This window comes from Pseudochaenichthys georgianus, chromosome 8 (assembly GCF_902827115.2).
Source record: "Pseudochaenichthys georgianus chromosome 8, fPseGeo1.2, whole genome shotgun sequence".
In the NCBI taxonomy this organism is placed as follows: Eukaryota; Metazoa; Chordata; class Actinopteri; order Perciformes; family Channichthyidae; genus Pseudochaenichthys; species Pseudochaenichthys georgianus.
Window position 1 is genome coordinate 8,609,803 of NC_047510.2, and position 18,717 is coordinate 8,628,519.

Genomic DNA, 18,717 nt, shown 5'->3' on the forward strand with positions numbered 1-18,717 from the left:
TTGAAGTAACCCTCCCAACCCTATAGATAAATAACCTATTTGTTCTATGCCAAGAAGTCAGATTAGCGCTTTAAAAAACATCTACAAAATATCATTAAACGTCCATTGTTTTGTGGTAATGGCAAAAATCTCAAAGAAAGAAACCCAAATGAACGGCTTGCATACATGTAGATACCATCAGGGGTAAAGAGCTAGAGTGAATATAGGTGTTGTTGTTTTGATAACAGCAATCTGAAACAGTATCAGCTGGACCATGAAGGGAACAACAGTCAATGCTATTAATTGCAACCCATTAGATGCTCTTACAGTACAACCACACCTGCTCCTTTAACAAGCCTTTGTGATAAGCTTCTGTGTGTTTATGCAGCGGGAGGAAATATGATGAATAATTGGGGAGTTGAGGTGCAGAATTCCTCCAGCATTAATCGAGCATCTGAAATATCTGATATTAGCTTCGCATGAATCATTGTTAATTCCCACAAATCCATTACTGTTCCATGTGCAACTAAAAATAGAGTCCTGATCAATCAATGGGGACACTCGAGAGTGATGCTGCCTGCTTCTGAAGCTTCCTTTTTGTTACTGCACTATACCCTTGCCTCTCATCAATAATTATTTCCCATAATTCACAGATAGATTTTCTGTGTTCCGAGTGAAAGAGGCGGCACACCAGCCTTGAGCCGAGCGTTTTAGAAAACCCTCCCTAACGCAATGTGCATTCCTCACATTTGGATGACGTCAAGGCCCTTTGATAGTGCACAAAACATTTCCTACTGGCAGAATCCTTGACTTGAATATTTCTCGAATGAAAGCGACCTATTTCTTGTTTATGCCAACAATGACAGGTTTTTGCCAATTTCTCTCTGACTTGAAAAGAAGCCTAATCCATTTGAAATGGTGTGGCGATCTTCTCTAGCGATTGCATTGGTCATAGCTCAGCGAGCGTGCTGCCTTGTGTGGAGAGGCTGACCCCCCCGGCATGCCCTCCTCTCTGCTGCACTGAGAGCCTTCACAGGCGACGGGCATTGCATGGCCTCACTCATGCACCGAGGTGCAAGGGCAGACAGGTTCCACTGCACACAATTACAACGGACGGTCGCATCCCATTCCAATTGCATTTCCGCTCACAGGGGGAATGATCCCGCGGTGCATATTACTGTGGCTGAGGCACATTTAGCTGCAATGGAAGGAGAGATGGGAAAAGGCTCACCTCCTATACTAATCTGGGCAAACAACACTGCGCCGGTTCGCTATGAACATCCCCTATGTAAAAATGTTTTCAGGATGACAGAGCCGCCCTGCCTGTCTCTCACGGAAGACAGTGAATTCATTAAGATAACAAATTGCACATGTCAAATGTGTAATCTTTCCAATGTTTACTTAATGAGGCGTAACATGTGCAAGGGTGTGTTTCTGAGTAAAAGTCATCTCGCTGAAGCCAGTACACCTTAAAGAAATGCTGAAAATTAGAAACGGTGTGATGCTTGATTCTGAGTGATATTTAATATATGTCATGTATACATTCATGCCTCCCAGGCCTGTGTGGATTCACAGACAGACATAAATGCAAATGAGGCGGAGTGGAGGAACGAGAGAGAGCGGGGGACTCAGAAGTCTGCATATCTGATAGCAAAGCACCCTGATTAGAATTTTGTCATGCCACAATTTACAAATTAAAATGAATTAGATCTTCCATGCCCTGACCTCCATTAAAAACACTTCATTGTTGATGAGCCATGATAGCATCTACTATTGATTGGAGGAGAATCAGTATGGCCAATCCTGTCTCTTCACAAGGAGGTCATCCAAAGCAATTTAGGCATATTGAGAGATTGATCAGGGCAACGGAGCTGCCACTTGGGCACACTCAAGGTAGAACAGAAGTGTAAGGTGTGACGCAACTACTCCCCGCTGCTCTGTGGGGGGGGAGCATCTCAAATCTAAATGCTAATGGTTTCTTTAAGAGCCTGGCTGCCCTTTAACCACTACAGTCAGACTTGAAGGATGGCTCTCAGTGTTTCAATGCCTTTCTCTTGTTTTGACCCCTCCCCTGTCTCTTCCAACACCACCGCTATCAACATCACAACCACTGGATTTAACTGGAGGAAAATAGATGTGAACAGTTACACCATCGGTTCTGTTTGATGCCTTTCCAACTTGCCTGGGAATGCAGTGGACGCCAACAGAAAATAACTCCAAGCTGCTGGTTTTTCTTCTGCAGAAAACACATTTGAAATACCTCTCGGGGTATGTTTGTATTTACATTGAGAATGCACTCTTTTCAAAGCGCTGACAAATATAATTTCCACCTTTTAGGAACCTTTCACGTTAGCAGAAAAGATTCATTTGAATACATGTTCTTTCAACATTGCTTACATCTTTAACCTTTCTTGCCTGCAATTCATGCACAAGATCCGTTCAATATGTATTTTGACTCGTTACTTTGCCGAGGAGGTTATGCTTTCAGTTTGTTTTGTTTGCACATTTACAGAAAGACTTTAGGTCCGATTTTCGTTTAAAAACATATTCACAAAAGAATCCATTAAAGACCCAATTACGCAATCTGAAATGACCTCCATAAACTTACATATTTAATGTATTAATGGACTTTGTATGAGATGCTATAAATTAGTTATTTACAAATGATTCCCCAAAACTGTGATGATTAACCAATCATCAAGTGGACCAGCTTTATCCCTAAGGGTGAACCATGTCCAGATCTTCGGAGTATTATAATTTTACTTTAAACATCATCATCAATCACAAAATAAATGTGTCAGGCAGGGCCTCTGAGAAAATGGAGTGAAACGGTTACCTGTGCAACCTTGGTCTCTGAAGCGCATCAAAGGTTAGAAGCCTTTTATTGAACACTTTTGAGGACACGCATGAGCAACAATAGGGATTGTTCAGGTCCAAGAAATATGTAGATTCAGCCATTTTTTCCGGGTAAAAGCTTAAAATACACATGTAGTGGTAAAATATATTGTTTAAGAAGAAATTAAAATGTTAAGGCAATTGAACGAGGGAGAAATCTGGAGTTAATTACGGTTAATCACACGTTTTGTTTTTTCTCATTGAGTTGTAGAGAGAATTGTATTTTCTATTCCCTAAGCAATTTTTGTATAGTTATCCTTGACGCATTAAAAAATGACTGCTACAGTTAATGTATTTATTTACTACTACTTTACTTTAAATCTTGCAAAGGAGTTGTAAAGGCACCTTTTGAAGGCCCGATAAGCCTTTCAGGGTTTGCGAAGCTAAGTTCCCTCCAGAGGGAATTTCTCTCCCACGCACTCACCCCCACATCTCTAAGTGCTCGACCAATCATAACAGAGCTTACCAACCAGCTTACCAATCAGAGCAGACTGGGCTCTGGTTTTAGACAGAGGGTGAATAGATGTGCTGCAGCACAGTATATATGAGAAAAATAAATCACTGTTTGAAACATGTCAAAGTAGAAGCACAAAACACAATACAAACCTAAAAGAGGAGCATAATAGGGCCCCTTTAAGAGCAAACGTGCCCCTAGTGGTCAAAGGAGTGTAATACTCATAGTATGCACAGCCAAAGAAGGTTTCTGTATGTCATAAGGGACCATGACAATCTGCCCAATGAACCTACAATGTACACAAAATCGACCATTTGCAGATATCATCTCTCATTTGTGATCTCACTTTCTCGTTTAACCTCTATCCTAAAAAGTACTCAGCACTTCTGTATCAGATGTCTATTGAGCCTGAATTCCCAACATTGTGTGCTTCACCATGGTAACAGAGATCAGAGGGCAAAGGTCACACAAAGCGTTGGTAGAGGTGTCGCTCTGCAAGGGCAGGGTGGGGGCGGAAAAACCTCCACATGGGCCTTTTTCCATACACTGAGCATGCTCATCATCTCCTGTCCTCCAGCAGCTCCCTGCAAGGTTAGTGAGAGTCAATAAGCCTTCCGCAAAGGTTAAGAAGATCTATGAGGAAGATATTATGCAAGCAGTGATCTCTCTGGTTCCAGCAGAACCACAAATAGAGTGGCATAACCGTCTTTGTTCATTTCCCATCAGAAAGTAAATCATAGGAAGGTGCTTCGTTTTCCTGCATGACTGGCTTATGAATTCAATATGAGCCGTATATACACTTTCACACAGAGTACTTTCTGAATACAAAAACGTGCATATCGAATGGCATGAACTTTGTCTCTTACAAAGAACAATCATCATTTGGTATTACACTTTCGAGAGAGCTGATGGATTATGTTATCATTAAGTAGATAGTTGTTGGTGACCCCAACTTGTTCTGGATGTTGTAGTTTAAACATTAATTTTGAAGACTTTCCTTTACAACGCACGAGGAGGTGAAGTTGCCTACCTTGAGATTGTACCTGATTTGTAAGTGTTTACCAAGAAAGAGTGAAGTTAATCATCAGGAGGCACATCCAAACTGTTTTAACTTATAGAGCCTTGGCTTCGAGGTGATTTGTTCAAACAGAGAGGAAGATGAATGAGGCAGTGTCCTCCATCTGAGGTTTACTGTCTTGTAAATGTCATAGGATTAATTAACACATTTAAAATCATATTCATGATGATTGTTAAACACTGCTCAGTTACGCAGCGTCCACACGGCGGCGTGCGTAGAAGCTTTCCGGCAGGCCGTTAAACCAACAGGAGTCACTCCAACACTCCACCAACCTCTCATTCCTTGGTAACTAGTGAAGCCACAATAGAATCTGTTAAAAACAAGTGTTACCTTCTGCATATGCTCTTAGCATTAAGCTTAAGGTATTCTGTCCAAGTAATACAACTGATTAGCAAAAGTTGTTTCCTAAAGAAGCCAACCACATGGAAAAGGTCAGAACCGAATATAAATGATTTGCAGTTTCTTCCAGACAACAGCTCTGTTATGGGAACTGAGTCTTATTTATTTTCTCTATTAGCGGCTACTGTTGCCTCAAGGGGACAGAAGAGGTTTGGAGAAAATGTCACTGATTTGAGAAAGGGAAGAAAAGTTCTGTCCATATTGCTCATACAATCCATATTCCTTGAGCCCTGCATGGTTGCAGGCTTCAGTGTTAGTTTATACTTTCCATAAGCACTTCTCAGATTGTCTAATTTTAGGGATTTATATAACGTTCCTGTATTGTAGAGGAAAATATTTGTGAAAAGTCAGAAAGAACTAACATGATTATTTGCAGTGTAAATGTTTTTTGGGCTACAGCGGGACTTGTATGCTAATAACACCCAAAACAACATGAATGACCAGTGACAGGTGCACATTGTGAAGGAAGGGACGTTTAAAGCAAAATGGAATAAAAGGGAAAGTGTGAATCAAAAAAAGGATTCAGTACGTCACTAAGGATACTTACGTTAGTTGATTGAATGCCTATGTTACGTAAGGTGAGTTTGTTACGTATGTTAACCTAAATACGTTAAAAAGTTGACTTTTGGTTTGTCACAGGACACAAACAGTTGGCCTGGATGGAAGTCCTGTGTTCGTTTGACCCACCCATCCATCACAGTTTACACCCTTTGCGGACTATATTGCACTTGTGTTTCTGTCATAACAACTATGGCCACTAGAGGTCGTCGCCTATCAATAGACGCAATTGGTCGAAACGAGTTGCTTGAAAAGACGACTCAAAACTGCTTTTTGTTGGGGAAGACTGTCTACATCACTCTTAGGCAGAAAATAAACATATGATGTGTACAATTGGCATTAACGACTGTAAGAGTTAGCTGAACATAGTACAGCTCTGTAATTCTATTAAATCTTCCAACAACCGCTTGGAATACAAAGATCTCTCTAGGTGTTTGCAGAGATTACACATGTACTTGAGATGCAGAGACACTGGAGGTAATCCAGAGAAACTTTGTGAGACGAAAATCTTTTTGGTCTCCATATCTCTGTGATGGAATTATGTGTTCCGAAATTAGAGTGCAAATTTGAATCAAACCTCTGAGCGAGATCTGTGGGTTCTTGGCAGTGAAGGGGGAACACAACAGGATTCTCGTACATATGCCATGCACATCCGTGAGAAGCTCAGCAGGCTGCCAACACCAAAGTGTTCATCACTCTCCACCCACTCCTTTTCATAACATAGACCAGAAAATACAAAAATCCCCACAGTATCACAGTGAGCCCAACCAATCAGTGTTGAGGATCAAAACGCGGCCGTTCAAGGAGAATGAAATGCCCCCATTGATTGGCCACGCCGCTTTGGTCCCCCCTGCACAGTCTTCCAATCGATACCAGAGAGATAAGCAGCCGCCAGCCACTGATATTGGTGATGTATAACGCCGTGGCTGTGCGCCGACTGATGACTTCTTGCCGCCTTGGTCAAGACTCACTAGAGCAACTAATTATTGCACGCCAAGGGCAGAGCCAGACCAAAACAACCAACAACTCCCCAAAGACCCTGTTCATTCAAAGGCCATCAAGCCACCAGCCGATAAACACAGCCGCCCTTTATTCACGTTAGTCATCTCCTACATAATACGACCCACTTCTGTTTATTAGGGAACACCTCACCTGTGCGCTGGCTAATCAGCTGGAGTTAAACCTTCGCAAGCTGAGATTAAAACCTAACACAGCAACAAGGATACATTACCAGAGAAGGAGCCGCTGTTATCGCTCCGATTGTTTTTCAAAAGACAATGAAATAAATAAATGAGAAGGAAAAAAAAGGTTCAGAGAAAATGAAATGATGGCGTGGCGGTGTTTTGTTAAATTGTGCTGTCAAACGTTTCTCCTTTCTAATTTCCTGGAGCGTAGATGATGGAGCACGTGTGCTGACAGCTGAATCTGATAAAAAAAACACCTCACGAGCATTCATATGCGACATTTATAAATATAATAATAAAACAATTAGTCTGTGGCAAATGACAATTGACAGCTACCATGACATTTTTTTTCACCATGGTCATTTATTAAAGTGTCTGACAGGCACAGACATAAATACAAAGCTATGCGATTGACAGAATAAAACCCCAGTTAATTGTTTATTTACAGTATCTTGGGAACAGTTTACAATGTTATGCTGTACCTTATCGAAACAATAGCTTCTTAAGATATTCAAATTAAAATATATTAAAACTCCCATGATGTCTTGACTTTTCAATGACTGTGGAAGCTGCTACTACTACTTAGAAACCTACAAAGGTCTCTGAGCAGGCGACTCTGTGTGTGTCTGTGTGTGTTTGTGTGTCTGTACGTTTGATGGGACTGTCCCAGCACAACTGTCACTTTGCTCCCCTGTTACAGGTGCTCCACACAGGGGAGCTGGCAGCTCTGACGGACGCCTCCTCCTAGGGATTTATGGGAAATGACAGTTCCCGCTAAATAAAGCCGATGTGGCCAGGGAAAAGGAAGACAACGGAAGTTCCAAACCGTGAGTGCACAGGGCTGACACGAGCTGAAATGTATGTCCTTCGCTCTGCCTGGCAATTTAGTTGGAAATGTGCTATTCATACTTTTAGGCCTGGAGAGTTAGAGAGACAGAAAGCGAGGGGGGAGCGCCCCACCCTTAATCTACTTCCTCTGTTTGGGGTAATGGTCTACAGGTTTTTCTCTGCCAGGGAAAATCACATTTCTTACATGGCTGACTCTTGATGAATTATTTCACATTCCACTTACTTACCTTTTTTTAAAAGTTAATCTACATCAATAACGTTAAAGGAACATTTCACAGCTACAAATGAACAGTTTCCCTTATTCAAACCCGATAGCTGTGGAGCGTCTGGCTGCTTATGAACGTCCATTTCAAACTTCATAATTTAACCGTTCCACAGAATATGTGAATGCACACGGGCCGGGCCAGCGTTCTGATTTTCTACTTATTTAAATATGGACCATCTTTAATTGAGCAGAAACTGCTGTGGAGAACAGTGCTGAACTAATACTGAGGCTGAAATATCATTACGCTGATGGAAACCGGGCTCTCTGACTTTTATTGGCAGCTCCCGAGCTAAATGTGTAGTTCAATTCAGAGGCGGCCATAGCGGCAGAGGCAATGTAATCGACTTGGGACAAAATGGTGTGGAAAATGACGTGTAGGCCCTAGCCTAAAGCCAACCCCGTGTGGGCAGAAATCTATCAGTCAGGTGCACACCAACATTGGCATTTTCACAAATGTGATTTAGCCGACGATACTGGAGAGCTGATGTGCTGGAACAGTGCTTCCAGTGAAAGAAAAATACTATTTCAAACCATGCAATTTGCCGCTCCTGCTGCTGAGAATGCCTGTGCAGTTGGCTCAGTTTCAACCCTGTCATGTTCAGATAAAACAATGTTTTACATAAGAGACCCTGCAGTGTATCACAGCTTATTTAGGTCAAAGTAACCTGAACCTTGTGAGCATTTGAAATCCCTAACCTCATTCAAGCCGTCTCTTTCTCAGCCTGCAGGAAATCATTCCTTTTTTTGAGATGAACACCAGATTCACTGCTGTTGCACACTACTGTGAAGAGTATTTTTGGCTCCGCTCTGCCAAACTTTGGACACAACCATCTATAATTCTCTCGCAAGGAAAGCAGCTTGCTCCCTTTCTCTAAACAGACTCCACGGGATGCAGACCGGTCCACGCTGTCATGTGGTCCGCTCGCAAAATCACATTACTTTTAAGCAGCTCAAGCTTTTTGCGAGCACCGAAACCAAAGCGTCCTCCACCAGTAAACCAAACATTAATCATCATAATAAGTCACAATTAAACAGCAATTATGTAAAAGACCTTTTCTGCTTTGGGAGCGCCTTCCCTCTTGCGTCAGCTTCGAAACCTCAGATTTGGAGTATCTCTCCCAGCCGTGAGCCTGGAGGAGCAACAGTCACACCCACACACTTGCGCGCGCACACACACACACACACACACACACACACACACACACACACACACACACACACACACACACACACACACACACACACACACACACACACACACACACACACACACACACCCACACACACACACACACACACACACACACACACACACACACACACACACACACACACACACACACACACACACACACACACACACACACACACACACACACACACACACACACACACACGCGCACAGAGCTGCAGAGTAGATCAAGTGTGCCTGGAGAGCGCTATAGAGAGGCCAGTTTTTCTCATTAGACCGTGTGTGCGCCACTCTCCAAAAAAAACCTCACTCTAATCACTGTCACCAGACCTCGGCTGAAAAACAGATAATTAATGTTGGGCCGTGCCTCAATCGGCTTCCATGCTAAACAGCTCTGTGTACATATGTGTGCGCATGTGTGTGGGTGTCTGCATGTTTGTCTATTTGGAGTCTGTCGATGTAGGAGGCCCCCCTGGGACTGGTGGATGCTCAAGCCATCCACAACAACCATTCCTCTCCGGCTCGTAAGCTCTCAGAAGAACTATCGCACAGCAGATAATGATGACAGAAGAAACATGCCACCGTACCACAAAAGCCGTCTGCTGCTCCTACTTCTAGCATCTCCATCTTTAGTCACTGCTTTTGTAACATCCCACCCCCCTCCCTTTTTTTTTGCTCCAGGTCTGCCCTTTTATTTCCCCTTCAACCATTTATTAAATGGAATGGACTTCTTAATCGTGTGCTTTGCAGAGCAGATTTATTTATGTTCTTTTTTCCTTTCTACAGGCAGTTATTAATATCATAAATATTTGATGATACTTTGCATGACCCTGCAGAGAATGTAGAGAGGTAATGAAGGTTAACGCTCGGGGTAGGGACTGATTAAATAGCGACTGAGTGGCAAAAGCTCACCCAGGGCTGCTATAAACTTTCTAATAAAAGGAACTAAATAAACATCCTGTTCAAAGCACCATTTCTGTACAGGGCAACTTTAACAAGGTAATTGACACAGACACATTTTTTTACCCACCCCTAGTGATATGTAACATGCAAATGGTTTTGGTTTATTTTCCCAGGCTTTGTTAAATCTGTTTTTCTGCCTTAAACCTAAAACCATGGAGGAATCATTTTACATGTGTACCTCACAGCATTAAACAAAGGCATTTGAATCAACAGCATGTGGTACAAAGGACTGGCTTATCTACAGCCAGTTGAGTAGCACTTGAAATGCTTGGCTCTATGAAACCTGAAGTACTTATATGATTCCGTTTTCTTCAAGGTTGTGTCTTCCTGGTCGAATGCACTTATTGTAAGTCGCTTTGGATAAAAGCGTCAGCTAAATGCAATGTAATGTAATATAATGTAATGTACATCCGGGGGTATGTGATATGTTCCATTACATTGAGGCCAAATTATGCTTTTGAGGGTCTCCCCTTTCCTGTAGTGTGTTATATAGATTTGTGTTCATGCCTGTAAATGGTCTGCAAAGGCTAAAAGTTCCTTCCAGCTAGTTTCCTTTTAAGAGACGTTGTTGTTGTTGTTGTTGTTGTTGTTGTTGTTGTTGTTGTATGTAAATGTCATTGTTCACTCTTTTGACCACCCACAGAAATCCCATTACCTCCAATTGTTTGGAATGCTGGCATACATCTTAGAGATACCACCAAATTCAGAACACATAACTATCTGCAAGGATGGATAGCACCAGAGGTAAATGAGAAAATGTGAGCTGGCCCTTAAACTGTGTTGCTACTTTGGGGAATCAAACAAATGTTTTTGTTCATAATATCTCTTCAGAAACTTGCAGTTGGCGTTGCGCGGTAATCCTCCTGTATTCTGTCAGCAGCACTATGCCCTGCGAGTAATCATCTTTCTCACAAAGGCCTTATGAGGAGAGGCCGTTCTCTTCCCAGGCTCATTCAACAAATCAATTCTGCTTTTTGGCTTTCCACCAAGAAAAGAAAACTTCAGTATTTGCTACACATGTCCTTCATCATTGAATTGTGGTATTCATGGGTTTTTTAATAGGGCTGTGTATCCCATTGTCTGAGGAAGCGAAAGCAAACAGCCCCACAAAGCACCAATTACAACTCTTTCTCCACTGTGTCAAGACTGGGAAACATATGATGGGGTTTGCAATAATGATCAACATTGTTTAAATGGTTACAAGTTAGCAAATTAGTAAATTCCTCCACTCGTTTATATAAGATGTGCAATTACCGGCAGCTAATACCCCAAAGTCACTCTGAGGTTTTCTCTTCCAGAAGACATAATTTAATCAGTGAGGCATCTGAATATTTCAAGAGCTCTGGCGTATAACGTTTATTGATTCTCAGAATGTGTCTTTTATACATTCAGATATGGCGGAATACCTCAACAAAATGATTTGAGGCTGACATATATAATTTGACCTTGTCAGAGGCTGACCTCCTTCCCCCCCACGTTTCCGTGTAATTGAGCCTTTAGGGAGAGTGGAAATACTATCTGGCCCTTGCCTTGTAGGATCTCTATTGATGATCAAGAATGGTTACCAACCTTCTAATCGATAAGTGCAGATACACGAGCAGATAGTAATACATATGGGGTGACAGTAACTTATCTCGCCTTGACAAGCGGTTTAATAACTCCAAAGATCACAGACTTACATTAACGGCACCTCCGGGGTAAGCGCTTTGCAGTGAAGGGTATATGTAATTAAATATGTTTCCTAGGCCTAAAAGGCTATTAACTTCTCCTTGAATAATATTCCTCAACAATGAAACATGTATACAACGTGGAGCAGATAGATTTAAATCGCCGGTCAGAAACAGACAGGCCTTTCTGCATTTAAATTACAGATATTTTCATGGAGAGCCAGGAGCAAATCCAAATTGAAAGTTGCATTCATTTTGAGAGTATAAATTGCTTTTTTGTGATGTAGCTTCTGTAATCTTCCAGTGCTGCGAAAATCGTAGCTTTGATGGTGGTTATAGGTGATGCATGGTGAGTGGATTTATTTTTATGTAGGACGCTGACTCTTTCACTCTCTAATAACCCTTTCCTATGATCCCTAGCATGGGAAAAAGGAGGAAAGAGAAGGAAGGAAGGATAGATAATTGTCTTGTTTACCTTGATTGTGTGTCTGTGCGTGTTTGTGTTAAAATCACAAGGGTTCAGTAAATTTGCCAGACACAGAGGAGGAAGTAAGTCTCATTCACCTTTTCTGACACATCACCAACCAGTGGCTTGTTGGGCCTCGAGAGGAGCTATTGATGTGTCACTTCACATTTCTTAACACTCAAGATCAATCCTTCATTTGTATTTAGCAATGTGGAAAGCATTACAAACGAGAGAATGCAATTCCTGAAGAAATTGCTAGTGGGAATGCTTTATGCTGAAAAGCTGACGCTAAAGTGCTATGCTGAAATGTATTGTGTAAGGAGAAAGTGAAGAATTTAGATTGAAATGATACTTGAACACTGGGGGCTTGAATGTGTGATGAGAGAAGAAAAGAAAGTAAAAAGGCTTGGAAAAGCAGCAGAATATTTGAACTGCAAACTATTGAACTAACTTGATGGCGAATGGTCTGTCGCCATGCCAACGGCATTTGATGACATCCCATAATACACTTAGATGCGTTGATGGCTGCATGGTTACCAAACCTGTGAAATTTTGGGCCGTTTGGAGCATTTTCACTGAAGTTATGAGAAAAATGTATTTCATGGCGAGCATTGTGTTGCCATGGCAACGGCATTTGAAGAAATCTCAAAACTGTCCCGTAGATGTCTTCACGGTTGGACTGTTAGCACACATGTGAAGTTTGAGCACTTTTTGAACATTTTCATAGGAGTTATAGCGACATCGTTTTTTATGGTGAGGGAAACGGCATATGATGAAATCCCGTAATTGACGTAGAGCTGTTGAGGGCTGGACCGTTAATCATTATCTGAAGTGTGGTGTTGTTTTGACCCTTTTCATAGGCGTTACGACAACATCATGTTTTATGGGGAGGGATGCGTTTCCATGGAAACTGCATATGGTGAGATGTCAGATTTGACGTAGAGCTGTTGAGGCATGGAGAGTTGATATACAGGTGAAGATTGTGGGACGACCGGACCGTGTCCATTGGAGCTACAGCGACATCGTGTTTTATGGCGAGGGATGCGTTTCCATGGCAACAGCCTATGGTGAGATCTCATAATTAGGGTTGGGTATCGTTTGAATTTCCACGATTCTGATTCCGATTCTACTTTTCGATTCCGGTTCTTAACGGTTCTCAATTCCGATTCTTTGAGGGGCAGGGTAAAAAAATGATACATGCTTCTTCCACCAAAAAAATTACATTTATTCGAGAAACTTTTACACAGGTTAGTTTACAGTAATATTCACATGAATCAGTCTGTTTATATTCACTGCTATGTAACTGTAACCTGAGAACCACTGAAGCTACAACAGTGCAACAGTCCAACTTTTAAAGGACCCCCCCCCCCAACAGTTCTTGTTCTTGTATGCCTTCTGAGACATACCGGGAAGAAATGTTTGAACATTTTAAAGTAAAATGCTTCAATCTGGTGCACTTTAAGCAGAATTATTAGAGACCTGATCTAGGGGGTACAACTCTAAACACCCATATGAAAAAGATCGGTTTACATTTGAATAATTAAATAAGTATGTGAGCATAACCAATAACCTACCATACCCAATAACAAATACATGTAACGTATTTTATTTTTGTTGTTCATTCATATCTTATTTTACTATTTTATTTATGCATATTTTTGTATCTCTCCAGTTTAAAACGATATGTCTGGTTTACTGTCCTATAGTATACATTGGAATGATTTCAAACCTGTTTCATCCCAATCATTATAAAGGAGTGCCTTGGAAATATGTGTTTACATAAATTGTGATCAAAACGTTTGAGATCCACTGAGATAACTTAGACTAAAGTGAACTATCTAAACATTTCAGAGTCCTTTACCCCACTGTGCTGTAGTTATTAGCCTCAGTCTGACTGGAGAGGACTCTCCCTCCACATCATTGTAGAAACATCTTCTTCTTCCGTTAGAGCAGCTAGCACCAGATGCTAATAACAACAGCGCGTGCCGGTCCCTCTCTAGTTGGAATGCTGTATCAGCATTCCAACTAAATTATCCCATATAGCTTTTAAATACAATAGGTGATAATAAGAGTAAAAATTAACAACAGAGAAAGTGAAAAAAACGAGATATGGAGCTAGAAATGAAGAAAAAGGAACAAAAATCAATCAAATTGAAAGCAGACACAGGCGCTGTGGTGCATGTGATCCATGTTAAACCACATCATAAAAATGCAAATACCGCAGTGCTCACTCCAGGAGTTTAGAGTCCCAAAAACAAATCTAATATACCGCTGGATGCTTAACATATATACCTTTTCATTTCCAACATTTGCTCAACAGATTGTCAGAGAAAGGTGAGGCGCCACACTATATCCCAGGGCCTCACAAATGTAATACAACCTGGATTGCAACGGGCCGGTGGAGATGGAGAGCTGTGGCATTAGGAGCCAATGGGAGCTCTTTAAATGAGAGAGTGGCCGTAAACACCACGTCTACCTCCCTACCCTCGCCAGCATTACTAGTGGAGCTGATGACAAGTGCCGAGCCAGCTCTCCAGTGCCTTTAATACAGAGGGAGCATTCTCCAGGGGAAATGCAATCTGTGTCCTCTGCACAGATCCACTGTCTGCACTTCCCCGCATGTGAGCCGCTATCATATTATACTCCCCGCTCTCGAAATGGGAGAAGGAAATAGGAAATCGCCTCGGCCAGAGATGAACCAGGAAGATAATAAAAAAATAGTGTTACGCAAACGGCCGCAGATCAGCCCGCCATGCAGTCCTCCCCCTGGCTGAGCGCTAAACAATAAGCAGTGGGGATTGCTCGGGATTCTTTTGCCATTGATAAGAAAGTACGCCCCCCTTTTTTACCCCGCAGGCATCTATTGGCTTAAAGCAGCTTAAGATGGGGGATAAGAAGAGGGACGTTCTCCTCATGTTGTGATCCAACATGCCTGTATATTGCTAATAAAAACAGCACAAGTGCACAGACAAAAGACGCTCACAACAGGAGGCGCTGTGTGTGAAACATTATTCAGTTGACCTTGCATATTCCTGGGGAGATTTTTCATCTGAGCTAAACAAAGACACGTGAAAAATGCACCGATGACTTTTCAGCGGAGCAGTAAATCCATTAAAGTGGGGGTTTAAAGTCAAACATGTATTGTGAAGTGTGAGACTTTTTGCTGGATTGTTTTGGTTTACAAATAAAGAACAAGCCAAACAGCAGACATAAAGGAACACATCACACAAAATAAAAACCACAATCCTACACTTCTGTGCCTGCCTGAAAAAGACAAAGACACTCGAGCAGAAGCTGGATGGTGAGTACGCTCTGGGATCTGTGTGTGTAGAGTCAAGTCACTGTGCAAGCTTGAAGTAAATGCCGGACACATGTGCGTGTGTGTGTGTGTGTGTGTGTGTGTGTGTGTGTGTGTGTGTGTGTGAGAGAGACGAGGTTTGTGTGACAGCGTTAAGCCTGAGTGAGAGGTGAAAGGACCGCTGTACTCACAGTTGTGCTCTTGTTTCCCTGTGGTCTGTCGGCGTGTCAGAGTTTCATCCTCTCAGCGTCTCTCCCTGGGCTGGGCTTCCTCTTCCTCTTCTGACCAAAAGGTGTGAGGAGGAGGAGGAGGAGGAGGAGGGATGAACGGATTGAACGCAAAGGAATGAAACCAGAGTGAGAGAGAAAGAAGAGAGAAGAGGAGGAGGAGGAGGAGGAGGGGGAGGAGGAGGAGTGTGTGTGTTTGAGAGAGAGAGAGAGGGAGAGAGAGCGTGCTGAGGATGGAGGGAGAGCGAGCGGTGCCCTGCGATTGGCTTGTCAGTCCGGGAGAGGGAGCGGTGGTCTCGGCGGTGGTGGAGCGGCGGGTTGGTCTGTGGCGTCTCCCGATTCCAAACACCTCGAGAGCCAGTTCGCGCAGATTCCTACGGCTCACACACGCTCGCTGGCTGCCTCACGACTTACACACACTCTGCATCCTCATCACAAAGAGCGAGGGAGAGAGAGAGAGAGGGAGGGATGATAGAGTGAGGCAGACAGATTCAGAGGGCCAATGACAGCTTCAAGCTGAAGCTTCTCCTTGGCTCCTCATCAATGACAGGTACTGAAGAACAAGAGACTGAGGGATCCCCCCCCCACCCTCCAACTCCACCATTATACACACACATACACACACAAATCACTGCTCCACATCCATCCGCTACCCCCCCCCCCCCCATCCCAATTACCATGGCCGCGGCAGATGTATTGGGCTTGTCAGCTCTCGAGTAAGGGCTGTAGAGGAGATGTGGGCTAACTTATCTCATCTCATTTAACCAAACTATAATCAGACAACACTGTGGAACTCATTTTTTGCATAACTGGATTGAGGATTTTTTTTGGAAGTGGGCGGTGTGAGGATGAGGATAGGTGGAGGGGAGGGGGGGCAAGAAAACAGACACAGGCAAACTGCAATTAGCTTTTTGAAAATCAGCGGCCTTAAAGTTTAGATTAAAGCCATTTCCACGAGAAAACACATACTAGGAGAGAATTACACTTCCTGTAGAAAAAGGACAATTGATCTACAACCAACTGTGTGCAACCCAGATTCATTGATTTAACTATGAGTTATAATGCTGTCATTAGAATTTGACTAATTTAGGTGAGAAAACTCCCTACACGTTCCAAAAACGAGATTCAGTCCGACCAAGAAGCACTGTCGGGGATATTAGGCCTGACGTCTCAGCAGTCGACGCCCAGTTCGCAGTCGAATGTCAGGCTGCGGTATCTTTCCCCTCATTAACTGTCGTGTCTGGTCAACATCGGACCGACTCCAATCAGCTCCACGCAAAGTCCCAAGAATCCTATCTCTGCCTCTTCACTCCACCACATTCAATTAAAAAGAGAAATTGGCAATTAGATCACTGTTATGATCCTGTAACAGTGATCTAATCTGTAATTCATTGGCTGCTGCTCCCCTGGGGGGGGGGGTTCTTGATGGAGTGGCTCGGATACTCCTTGGCATTCACCTCGGCTCGGGCAGCACACAGGGGCCGGGCGGAGCTTTGGGGCCCTGGGTGCAGAACTAGAGGATTCTATAGCATCACCGCTGTGGCCTTGTTTGCCCCGCGGCAAGAACACAACCTGTGACACACACTTGTTTGTTTCCCTCTCATGGGGGGCTCGGTTTGCAGGTTGTAATATATGTGTGAGCATGCACGGCAACACACAGCTGCGGAGCACAAGGTACACAAACTCTCATGGGAAGACATATATTACTCCTTAATTGAATTAAGTCAATTCCATTTGGTTAATGAAGGGGCGGGGGGTGGTTTGCCCTTTCAGGGGCATCAGGCTAACAATCACATTCAGCCATGGGGGATGGAGTACGTTAGAGGAAGGGTGGGGTCACCATCTCCAGACTGGAACCAGTGTCTTGTCACCACCTCTGTGACTGGAGTCATACTCGCGGCAGCTCCACCACATGTGGACTGTCTGCACCACTTATCATCACAGACCTGAAACGGCAGCCATGTTGGTGTGTGTCCTTCCTAAAAAGGCTTGTTACCTGGCAACATGTGATACATTAAAGGCCTTTTTATCTAATCATCCATCTCGTGGTGCTTATATTTTGTCTGCGGATTAATGCAGTGTCCTTTATAGCAGACACCCACACTGACACAGAGCCAGTGGCAACAGGGAAGCAAACTGACAATCATATATATATATATAGGTGTGTGTGTGCCGGCGACACATACACACACACACATATACGCACACAGGAACAGTGTGATTGCTCTGCTTCACTCGTTTAGCACTTCTAAGGCAGAGATCCCCAGAGGCCACCCATCACATCCAGTTACTGTGGCACACAGACACGACCGGGGCCCCACCTGGCTGCTCTCACCTCAATCTGCAGGAGGCAGGAGGCACTCGCACCATGTCGCTCTCTTTCTCAATCACACACACACACACACACACACACACACACACACACACACACACACACACACACACACACACACACACACACACACACACACACACACACACACACACACACACACACACACACACACACACACACACACACACACACACACACACACACACACACACACACACACACACACACACACACACACACACACACACACACACACACACACACACACACACACACACATCACTCAGCAAAGATCAAAGACGTGGTCACACACACACACCGAGCTGATATCTCTCATCAAAGATCACAAGGACTTTCCGCCGTACAGACTTTTACAAACTTGCCGTCACGCACATAAAGTTGTTACGAATCGCCTCGTCGTGTTAAATCACAAAAGGACATTGCTTTAACGCGTCTGCTAACTGTATCATAGTCACACTCTCTGACTTTTCTCGGGAGGTGTGAAGAAGCTCCCCAGCCAGCAGCCCTGTATGAATAGACTATTATCATCTCCATCCCCGGCACTCATTATAACAAATATTATGTAATTAAAAGAAAATGAGTAAAATGTGTCATGCCGGTGAGAATAACAGATGGAATAAATGGAAAATGGCTACATTAACATATACTTTTTAAGAAAGAGGACTAATGAGACAGAACTGCGTTGACTGTTTTGAGTCATGCTAATGGTTTCAGGTGCTGAGATAGAGATGTAATGGCGCGCTCAGGGGGGCTACCCTTACGGGTTTAAAAACAAAGAGATCGGCGGCAGATAGCTGCAATGGGAGTTTGCTGAGCGGGGTGAAAGTTCTGTTAAGGGGGAACAAGAGGGTAAAGGAGGTGGAGGTCGTCTGGATGATGATTAGTGC

At 43.3% G+C, this 18,717-nt stretch overlaps 1 protein-coding gene across 5 annotated transcripts in view; it reads right to left on the reverse strand.

Annotated features, from left to right (window-relative positions):
- LOC117451610 (RNA binding protein fox-1 homolog 3-like) overlaps positions 1–15,640 on the reverse strand; it is a 480,467-nt gene extending 464,827 nt beyond the window's left edge. For 2 of the 5 annotated variants that reach the window (XM_071203963.1, XM_071203962.1), the window contains exon 1: positions 15,439–15,640. The gene's annotated coding sequence lies outside the window, so the exon portion shown is untranslated. The remainder of the gene's footprint in view (positions 1–15,438) is intronic. The other 3 variants (XM_071203960.1, XM_071203958.1, XM_071203959.1) reach the window with 2 other exon arrangements.
- Between the last annotated feature and the right edge of the window lie 3,077 nt (positions 15,641–18,717).